Source organism: Nicotiana tabacum, chromosome 5 (genome assembly GCF_000715075.1).
Source record: "Nicotiana tabacum cultivar K326 chromosome 5, ASM71507v2, whole genome shotgun sequence".
NCBI classification, from domain to species: Eukaryota; Viridiplantae; Streptophyta; class Magnoliopsida; order Solanales; family Solanaceae; genus Nicotiana; species Nicotiana tabacum.
Window position 1 is genome coordinate 141,498,056 of NC_134084.1, and position 10,035 is coordinate 141,508,090.

The 10,035-nt window shown below is 37.1% G+C and overlaps 1 pseudogene; it reads right to left on the bottom strand.

Annotated features, from left to right (window-relative positions):
- Positions 1 to 788: 788 nt before the first annotated feature.
- Positions 789 to 1,965, bottom strand: LOC107760320 (putative membrane-associated kinase regulator 4; annotated as a pseudogene).
- Positions 1,966 to 10,035: the final 8,070 nt, after the last annotated feature.

The following is a 10,035-nucleotide window of genomic DNA, read 5'->3' on the forward strand; positions in this document are numbered from 1 at the left end:
GGGGTAATTAAGACCACAAATAGTTTAGGGTTGTAACCCATATCAAGTTTAGGAGAATTTTTAAGTATTCCACCTTTTTTTTCGTATCAACTTCCAATATGGAATTTTCCTTGCAGACTCAACAATCTTCATCAAAGGCGGGTTCAAGAGTTAAAGTTTATGGGTTTTCACAATGATATTAAGTTAATATACAATAATTACCAAACGAACGGATTGCATTTCAAGCTAAATATTCTTATATTTTGATGTATTTTTAAATAAAAATAGAGAGTTTGGACAAAAGTTTTACTGGATTCAAGTGAACCCATACTTAATAATATAGATCCGCCAATACTTATCCTCGAACTAAGTACCACATGGCTCAATTCCACAATTTATAGATTCATTTAGAGATTCACTATATGAAGTAAACATCATTCAAGTATTTACGACCACCCAAGCCCACATATTTCTTTTTTCGTGTGCATCTCCAAATCACGCTATAAAGGCAGTAAATTGGCCCGCAAAGGGGTAAAAGCAGTAAGCCGGCTCGCTCGTTCCCTACCATTACTCTCTGCTATTTCGATACTCGTCTGAATGAATTATTGGATCTAATATCCTTAACTTGGTATCACATAGTATTCTTGAGGCCGAGCTAGCAAGGTCATCCTCTAAAGATTCACAACATTAAGAGTAACCCTATACCTTATTATATGTAACTTATTTTTCTTATTAACTTCTAATACATGACTTTGTTAGCATAGCCAACATTTTTTGCAGTAACAAATAATAGGAAAAAAAAAGGAATTTTATTCAAAATCAACAAAGAACATGTCTTTAATTTCTTGACTCTGATCAACTGCAATCTTGGGAGTTGATTGAAATACCTAAAGAATAATTTAGGCACAAGTAAAAAATTAAAAAAGACTATTCTATCAAATTAGTGAGAGAACGGGATACAAAAATCTTTTTTATTCACTTATAAACTCTTGAATCTCTCTACATCGCTTTCTCATAGTTGCCTCTCCACATTACAACCTTAGGAAATAAGTAGTAACACCCCCTATTTATAGTACTACAAAACCTAATTGTTGACTAGACTAAGAAACCTATTCCAATATGATTTTCGTAAAACAAAACCAAACTAGACATGAATTAAGTAAACTAACAAATATTATACTGATCAATTTGTTTGTTGGAATGGTAAGCTCTTAGGACTTCTTACAATGAGCAATAGCAGCCTCAATTGAACCCATCTTTGAAGTGAAACTGTTGCTTCTCTTGAGTAAATTCAACTCATAAAAGCCATTATTGGAGTTGAAAGAACAATTAGATGACGAGAAAGAAGTAGAACCACCAGATTTTGCTGCAGAAAATGACCTACTATGATTATTACTACTAAGTGTTGGACTAGCACACCTTCTGTTATGTTTCAATGGGATTTTCTTGGACACCTTGATCATATCATTACCATTTGAAATTTGTTGATCATATTCATATGTAGAAGCAGATTTACAAAACAAAGATTTGAGAAATGCCTTTGAAGCCTTAATCTTTTGGCTAAGTGAAGATTTTTTAATGAGGTTGAGCTTCTTTGACCATACTTTCTTAGGACTATTAATGAGTTCAGTGGACAACTCAAAGAAGTGATCATTTGGATTAAGTTCCAAACTTACCCTACAAGATCCTGAGGGTGTGATTAACAAGTTTATGCTAAAACATTCTTCTTCTTCAAAGGAATCTTTTGAGTTGGGAAGTATTTTTTGGTTAAGAGGAAGAAGTTTCCCTTTGTAGAAGAGTTCATCAGCTGAGGAAGTTGTGGTTTTTTTGTCATTTGTAAACTCAAATTCCCTATTTTGAGGGGAAGAGACAGTTGGACATGAAATGTAAGAGCAATAAGAGTTCACTTCAATGTCTATGTAATCTTGAGATGGAGGAGGATTTGTGGCCATTTTTTCTTGAGTCTGAGGAGCTGAGTTTGGTGAAATGTAAAGGAGAGAGGAAGAGCAGATCCTTTGAAGAAAAATGGTGCCAATAGAGGATCAATATATATATAAGAGAAACGTGAAATCCCTGGGGCTCAAATATAATTGGAGGGCGACTTTTCTGCCCAGTGGTCAGCCCGGTGCACAAACCATCCTGCGGTCCGAGAAAAGGCCGCATCCTAGAGATGTGATGTAGACAAGACAGCCTACCCTAATGCAAGCACTGGTGGCTGCTTCCACGGCTCGAACATAGGTCACACGGATACAACTTTATTATTAGTCCAATGAATACTATAATAGAGGTCGACCAAGGGCAAAATTATCATTTAGTTTCTATTATTTGTATTTTGTTTTTGTTTTTCGTATTGTAGAGGAAGGCTGCAATATTCCAATTTGCTCCTTCGAACATAATGGAATTTGTTAAGATGAAGGGTGAATAAAAAAAGATAATTTTCTTTCTTAATAAATAGTGACAAATAAAATATCAAAGCTATAGCTCGCGTTAATTTTCATCTAAAATAAGAGTCAGGCAGATATGATACTCTTACAGTTATAGAAGAACCTACGTTGAATTCTGGACAGATACAACATATAATTGGTTGAAAATTGATAGGAACCAAATCCTGTTTATCGGTAAAACGATATAGTTGAATTTATAACGTGGTTTATAGACAAGCGAATAGATTTGACCTAAAAATAATAAATAAATGAGAAGAAAGATAAGATTATCAAATGAAATTAAGGAGATATAAGTCTAACTAAGAACTTAGCCATTCCGATGGCAAGAATGAATGCGATGTTCCAGTGTTCAAATTGAGCATAATAAGACAATAGATTATAGCTTTTTGTGTATAGAGTTTCTTGTGTCTACAATGGTTGTTAATCCTTCTATTTATAGCCCTATTTAGGGGAACAGGATCCTTAAATCAAGCTCCTCTTGAATGAGAATAAAATCGTCATTGGTGTGTACATAACAGTTGGCTTTAAATGCAGATATTCTCCGTAACGGCTGTCCAATAAATGTTAGCCGATGACAATGCTACGAATCTTTGTAGCGACTTCGGGACTTGTTCAGCGCTGATTGCTCGCTTACATCCGGTGACAGTTGTTTGCTAACTTACATTCCACCTGTCTTTAGTGCCACGTGTCACTCCGCCATTTGCCCAGCTACCATCAACCAACTTTGCCCCATACAAATCCTTTTTATGACATCATTCAAAATAGTTTGTTGTGTATATACTTGATCAACTAATCCTTTTTCAAAGTTTATCTCAATTTAAGAAGCTAATAGTGTATGCATTTGCGAAACCTTTTAAGTAATGTGACTGGATTTGGATCGATCAAAAGCTACTCGGTATTCAACCATACAGTTTTTCCAGATTCAGACGATTAACCTACAGAATGAGACTCTGATTCTCCTTTGCGGGTTTTACATCCTGATTGAATAAGTTATATGTTGAATCTAAGAAATTAAACAAGTCATATGATTATATGAGAAATGGAATCTAGATTTTCATTAATTATGATTATTATGACTAAGAAAGTTATAATTAAAGTTGAAAATAGGCTGAATAATTAGGGATACTGGCCTTTATCAGGCCCAATCCACAATCTGAACATGGTACAAGGGAGGTCTACTCCTAAATTTTGTTTGTGGCCTATATCTTCCGGCTAGCCCATCAGGCACTTAGTAATAATTGTCGATCCATTCAATTACTAATGACTCGGGAATACTATGCATGATAGACGCTCTTAAAAATAATAGTTAGAAAAATATATATTTACTGTATATTAATGTATAATATAAGAAAATATACATATTTTATACATAATCGGCATATATTTATCATATATTGGCTAGCAGATGTTATTATGTTTGGCCGACGGGCCAAATATGTAATTTGCACATTATTACTTTGTCATCCATAGGAGGGGGAAGTGCACAGTTAGCCACTAATTAGAGATGTCTTTGCTCTTTAGCCACTGTTTAAAATGTATTTACTCTTTAGCTAGTGCTTAATAAATTTTTATCCGCCCAGACGAAAATACCCATGTGCTAGACATGGGTGTTGTGTAAATATTACGGACATGGTGTCCTTAACTTCATGAATGTTGTGTAAATATTAAGGACAAAGTGTCATGTCATGCGCTTAACTTCATATGTGCAGTGTAAATGTTAAGGACATGGCGTCCTTAACTTCATCTGTGCAGTGTAAATGTTAAGGACATAATGTCTTTAACTTGTATTTGTACCTTTTGTTGGTAAATTTTAGGACTTCATGTCCTTAACTTCATATATGCAGTGTAAATGTTAAGGACATGGTGTCCTTAACTTCATGAATGCTGTGTAAATATTAAGGACAAAGTGTCTTGTCAAGTCCTTAACTTCATATATGCAGTGGACACTATGTCCTTAATATTTACACAGCACTCATGAAGAAAGGGTAAAAACGCCTTTTCGTATTAATTTTAATAAAGTAGAGCTATTTTTGCTCAAAATTAAAAATATTTGATAAAAATTAAATACCACGTTAAAAAGTGATTATCCCACGCTATTTCTACTCCATAGGATGAAGCAACTTGCATTCGCGGCCCAAAAAGTATCTGCTTGTATTTTGTGCACAAAAATAATTGTGAAAGGTGTACAAATTCAGCACTCAATTAAGTCCTTTCTGATTATGCGAACATTTGCTTGAAGCCTTGTTCTTTGCATCTCATTTCAAATACCCTTGTTCATGTATTCCTAATCTCCAATGGAAATCAAAAAAATTGATTCATTTATAATCTTCCACTAATTGGATTAATGGATCATCCGATTGGAAATGATAACAAAATAAATAAGTTGTTAGGAGTTCTAAAATACATATACATATGGTATACCACCTAATTATCCTATTTTCTTTATGGGAAAGAAAGAAAATTAAGGAACCCGCAAATATTGAAAAAACTACAATTATTGTTAACCAAGGAAAATAAACAAGATACACTTAGGCCATAAAAACCCGTGCTCAATATATTTTGATTTTCGAGCACAAGTTTGTCGGAAAAAAATTAAATGAATTCAAGTAAAGTTTTCTCGAACGTATCAATAAACTAGACCCATACTGCAAGTTTTCTGTTTTCCTACAATATAATGTTGCTTGTGGAACTATCGATTTAAGTCAAGCTAACTCAGAAACTCGTTCTTATGGCCCAGAAATTAACCGTTGTCTTATTGAGTGTCATGATCTGAGTCAAGATGAGTATGAAGACGTAAAACATGTTTGAAATAAATTCGGGCCTAGTGCCAAGCCCGCTCAACAAATGCAACAATAATAACAACTTAGTCAGTATAATCCTACAAGTGAGATTTCAAGAGGATAGTGCATACGCATACCTTATCCTGACCTTGTAAAGGTAAAAAGGTTGCTTCCGATAAATCATCGGATAAAAAAATATATAATCACAGCCTGCTTTACTAACACGTCCAGCTCAAAAGTTAAAACAAAGTATGTCATCGCATTGCACTAAAAACTTTATTTTGTGTCTCATACAACTAATCGAAATTATTAGAAACAAAAGTTCAAATGTTTCGGGGAATCCCGTAAACCACCTTAGGTTCGGCATCAATAATCTTGATTGTTGTGGAAGCCCTAAATCCTAGTCTAGGCATGTGTTGAAAAGTTAAAATTCCGTTGACGCGGTTCAAAAAAAAGATTTTATTCAAGAAATTTAATAATTTTGTAACAGCCCAAACCGCTAGTAATATTGTCCGCTCTGGACATATGTCCTCACTGGTTTAAAATGCATCACTAGGATGTAAAGTCCCGTGTTTTGTCGATGTGGGATACGCCTAGGGTGTCACATACACCCTCCCCCTCATCCCCCAGGTCAACGTCCCCATTGAGGTTTGCCCCACCACCGTTCAAGTTTGCACACGGAGTGGCTCTGATAGTATAGGTAACAATCCAATCCACTAGTGATATTGTCTGCTTTGGGCCAAAGCCCGCACGACTTTAAAATGCGTCCTAGGATCTAAGACCTGTTTACTTACATACTCAGCATCTCTCCCGTGTTTTGTCGATATGGATTTCGCCTAAGATATCACTAATTTATATAGATATTGATAAGAAAATTTCCCTATACACAAAGTTCTATTTTCAATAAAGGAAATTCAGTTGAACTTCTCTTTGTAAGTGTGATTTCGGGGGAAAAAAATCAGAAATAGTCATATTTACAAATGATAATTAAAAAATAGTTACATTTTTAAAAGTAATTAAAATTTATTCACTTTTCATGTAAAGATAAAATCTAAATAAAAATATTCTTAAAAATCACGAAATATTCTAGCACAATATGTTGGAGTTCGAATTTTTTACATATGAGCTTCCAGCATAATATGCTGGAATTTTTTTATGTGTTGCAGTTCCATAATAATATGTTGGAAGTTTATATACAAGAGCTTCATAATCTCGTATATTATGCTGGAACATCCGTGTGTTGGAGTTCCAACATAATGCTGAAAATTTACACGCAGGAGCTCCGTAATCCAACATATTATGTTGGAACTTTCCGTGTTTCTACAAAATAGTAACTATTTTTAATGACTTTGCAAATGCTGACTATTTTTCAGTTACCAATCCGAAAATTGGTTAGCCCGTACTATTTCTACTATGATTTCGCCACTGGCGAAGCTGGACTCAACCAAGGTTGTATGAGTCAAATTCTGACCACACGAGAGTCGGCACAAAAAGGAATGGTGAGGGGTCAAATAAGTCGTGATCGTATCCCTAAGGCACCATAACGACGAGTATCTCGGCCACGACCGAGGTCAAACCATCAGAAAGCATGTATGTTGAAGTACATGTCATGGCATTTATGGGGGGATGACCCAAAGTACAATTGGCAGATTAGGATATCCTAGCTAAGGACCGTTAGATAAAGGGGAATACTTACTATATATATACTAGGTAAGAGACTAGGGGGACTTCTTTATCAGGAAAAAAAGAGAAGGTTTAGAACTTGGCTTTTGACCTTTGTAATCATCATTGTGGATTCAATAAAAATAGATCCCATTGTTGTTAATGGCATTCCTTCTCTTTCTTCTTTATTTCTACATTACGGAACAGTAGCATCAAGAACGAAAGCTCGTCATTTATATTTGATGCCTTTTATAATCTTAAAGAGTTTGTAAGCTTAATTATATCTTGTTTTCTGGCTCACTATTCTTTGATCTAGAGTTAATTATCCTTAGCTAGAATTTATCCTCTATCTTCTTACTGATCCATTTTTAAGAAAAGGTTTAGCACTTTTTTGGTAAAATAATTTAGTGTCGTCTGTGGGGATTTCCTAGCTAAAATCTTATTTCCCTCTAGATCTAAAGTCAGTCAGAGTTTTACTTCCCGATTGTCGTAGCCTCACCCCCTCAATGTAAACCAACTTGAGAAAGTTGTAGGCAAGCTTTTGAAATAACCAAACAAACCAGGGTCAGATCTGTGCATGAAATCAATTGTGTCTGATATCTATATCCACGTCTTGCCGTAGCGATAGGTTTGGTACATCGTATGAGTTCTCAAAGTGGGATTACGGCCATTATGCACTAAGCACGTCCGCAATCCTATTTGTTGTATTAACGTTATATACCGATATGTACTTTCACCTCTTAGGAAGGGACGATAGCCCACCGAGTGATTCTTTGAAATAACCGGCTTGTCCTGCCTTATTTTTGTACCCATATGTACAGAGTGTAATTTATGTACCGAGTATAACTTATATTTCCCTTATTTTCTGCACATCGGACGGGATCGGACTGGGACTCGAGCTCGAGATCCCAACGGGCAAAAGTAAGTTCAGCCTATAAGAAGCCTAGATGCAACTAACGGTAAAGCCAAACACGAGGCTACCAAATCTGAAGCCGACATTCGAGTACGGGATAAAACGAGTCGTCTTGTAGCTCCCCTCTCCCCTAGCCAACCTATCAGGTCAAGGTAACAGGCAATTTCGTTTGGGTTTGACTTGTCATTTTTCCTTTTTTAATTGGGATAGGAACACGAGCATTCTCCCAGGTGTGCAAACAAGGAGCAAATGCCACCAAACACATCAGGAAAACGTTCCACACCATACCTTACCGCAGGCAACGGTCGAGTAAAACCCTCCACCCTGTACCATATTACAAACAACAGACAAACGGCTTAGAACAAGACAACTTTATCAAGAAAATATCCATAACCTAGGACTAATCAATGAGCATATGGAACATACAGTTTCTCTAACACAGACAGAACATGAACTCGAAAAGCTTGCACGTATATTCGCCATGACAATCCTACACCAACTCAGCCGACTAAATATTACAAGTCACGCCCAAACTTCGTTTGAATTAATCAAGTCCCAGGGTGCCTAGAAGCCCAAGCAATAAGTTTATCGTTCGTCCTATCAACGGCCACTCCAGGTCGAGAAATGAAAGGACTATAAACTGGGACTCCACCAATGCATACACACTATTCAACAATGCATACTACTCTCCAATAAAAGCAAGGTCGAGTGCGACATTCTTACCACTCCACTAAACCAGCGCATCGCCAAGCGAAAGTTAAATTCGATCTCGTTTGAATTAACAAGTCAAGGTTCGACCTCGTCGAACTCACAACGGGTCATAATTCGACCTCGCTCGAATTTACACCCTTACTGCCCCTGACCATCGCCATGTGAAAGTTAAATTCGATCTCGTTCGAATTAACAAGTCAAGGTTCGACCTCGTCGAACTCACAACGGGTCATAATTCGACCTCGCTCGAATTTACACCCTTACGGCCCCCGTCCATCGCCAAGCAAAAAAAATTTCGATCTAGTTCAAATTACAAAGTCAAGGTTTGACCTCGTCGAACTTACAACGGGTCATAATTTGACCTCGCTCGAATTTACACCCTTATGGCCCCCGGCCATCACCAAGCGAAGTAAAATTTGACCTCGCTCAAATATACAAGTCAAAACTGACTTCGTCCAAGTTGGCAAATCAGGATTCGACCTCGCTCGAATATACAAGTCAAAACTGACTTTGCCCAAGTTGGCAAATCAGGATTCGACCTCGCTCGAATATACATGTCAAAACTGACTTCGCCCAAGTTGGCAAATCAGGATTCAACCTCACTCGAATATACAAGTCAAAACTAACTTCGCCTAAGTTGGAAAACCAGGATTCGACCTCGCTCAAATATACAAGTCAAAACTGACTTCGCCCAAGTTGGCAAATCAGGATTCGACCTCGCTCGAATATACAAGTCAAAACTAACTCCACCCAACTTGGCAAATCTGAATTCGACCTCGCTCGAATATACAAGTCAAAACTGACTCCGCCCAAATTGGCAAATATGAATTCGACCTCGCTCGAATTTACAAGTCAGAACTGATTTCGCCCAAGTTGGCAAATCAGAATTCAACCTCGCTCGAATTTGCAAATCAAAAGTGACTTCGTTCGAACTAACATGATGAGATTCGATCTCACTAACCAAGCGAACTAAATTCGACCTCATTCGAATCCCCAATTAAAAAGCAGGGACTCATCACGGGGGATTTGAAGATTTGTTTTTTAAAAGAAAAAAGAGAAGAGAAAGAAAGTCAAAAGATACGCGACTAAAAGCAAAATGACTGTTTTATTCAGAAGATGTACATACGCAACAGCTACACCTTACAAAAGGCCAAAAGTGAGCCCCCAAGATAAAAATAATAAAAACAAACAACAACAAAAGAACAAATAAAAATAAGTACAAAAGCTGCAAAAAGCTTCACTCGGCATCATCTCCATCGTCGTTCTCCCCAGCATTATCATCATTAGAAGGAAGCCTTTCTTCAATCTCAGCACCCTCACGGCTTCCGGTGTCGCAGGGTCATAACCGTAGGTGAGACGAGCTTTGCATGCCTTAATCCGAGCATCTTCAAAAGCAGCCTCAGGAACGCTCCCCGCCTCCCACAAACCCTTGTATATATCTCGTTAGGCCTCAGCATGGACCCATAACTCGTACAAACGGCGGGGGACGGAAGCAAAGGCAGATTCTTGATGGGGGCCCTAAGCCAGTACCTGCGCCTTCTCGGCC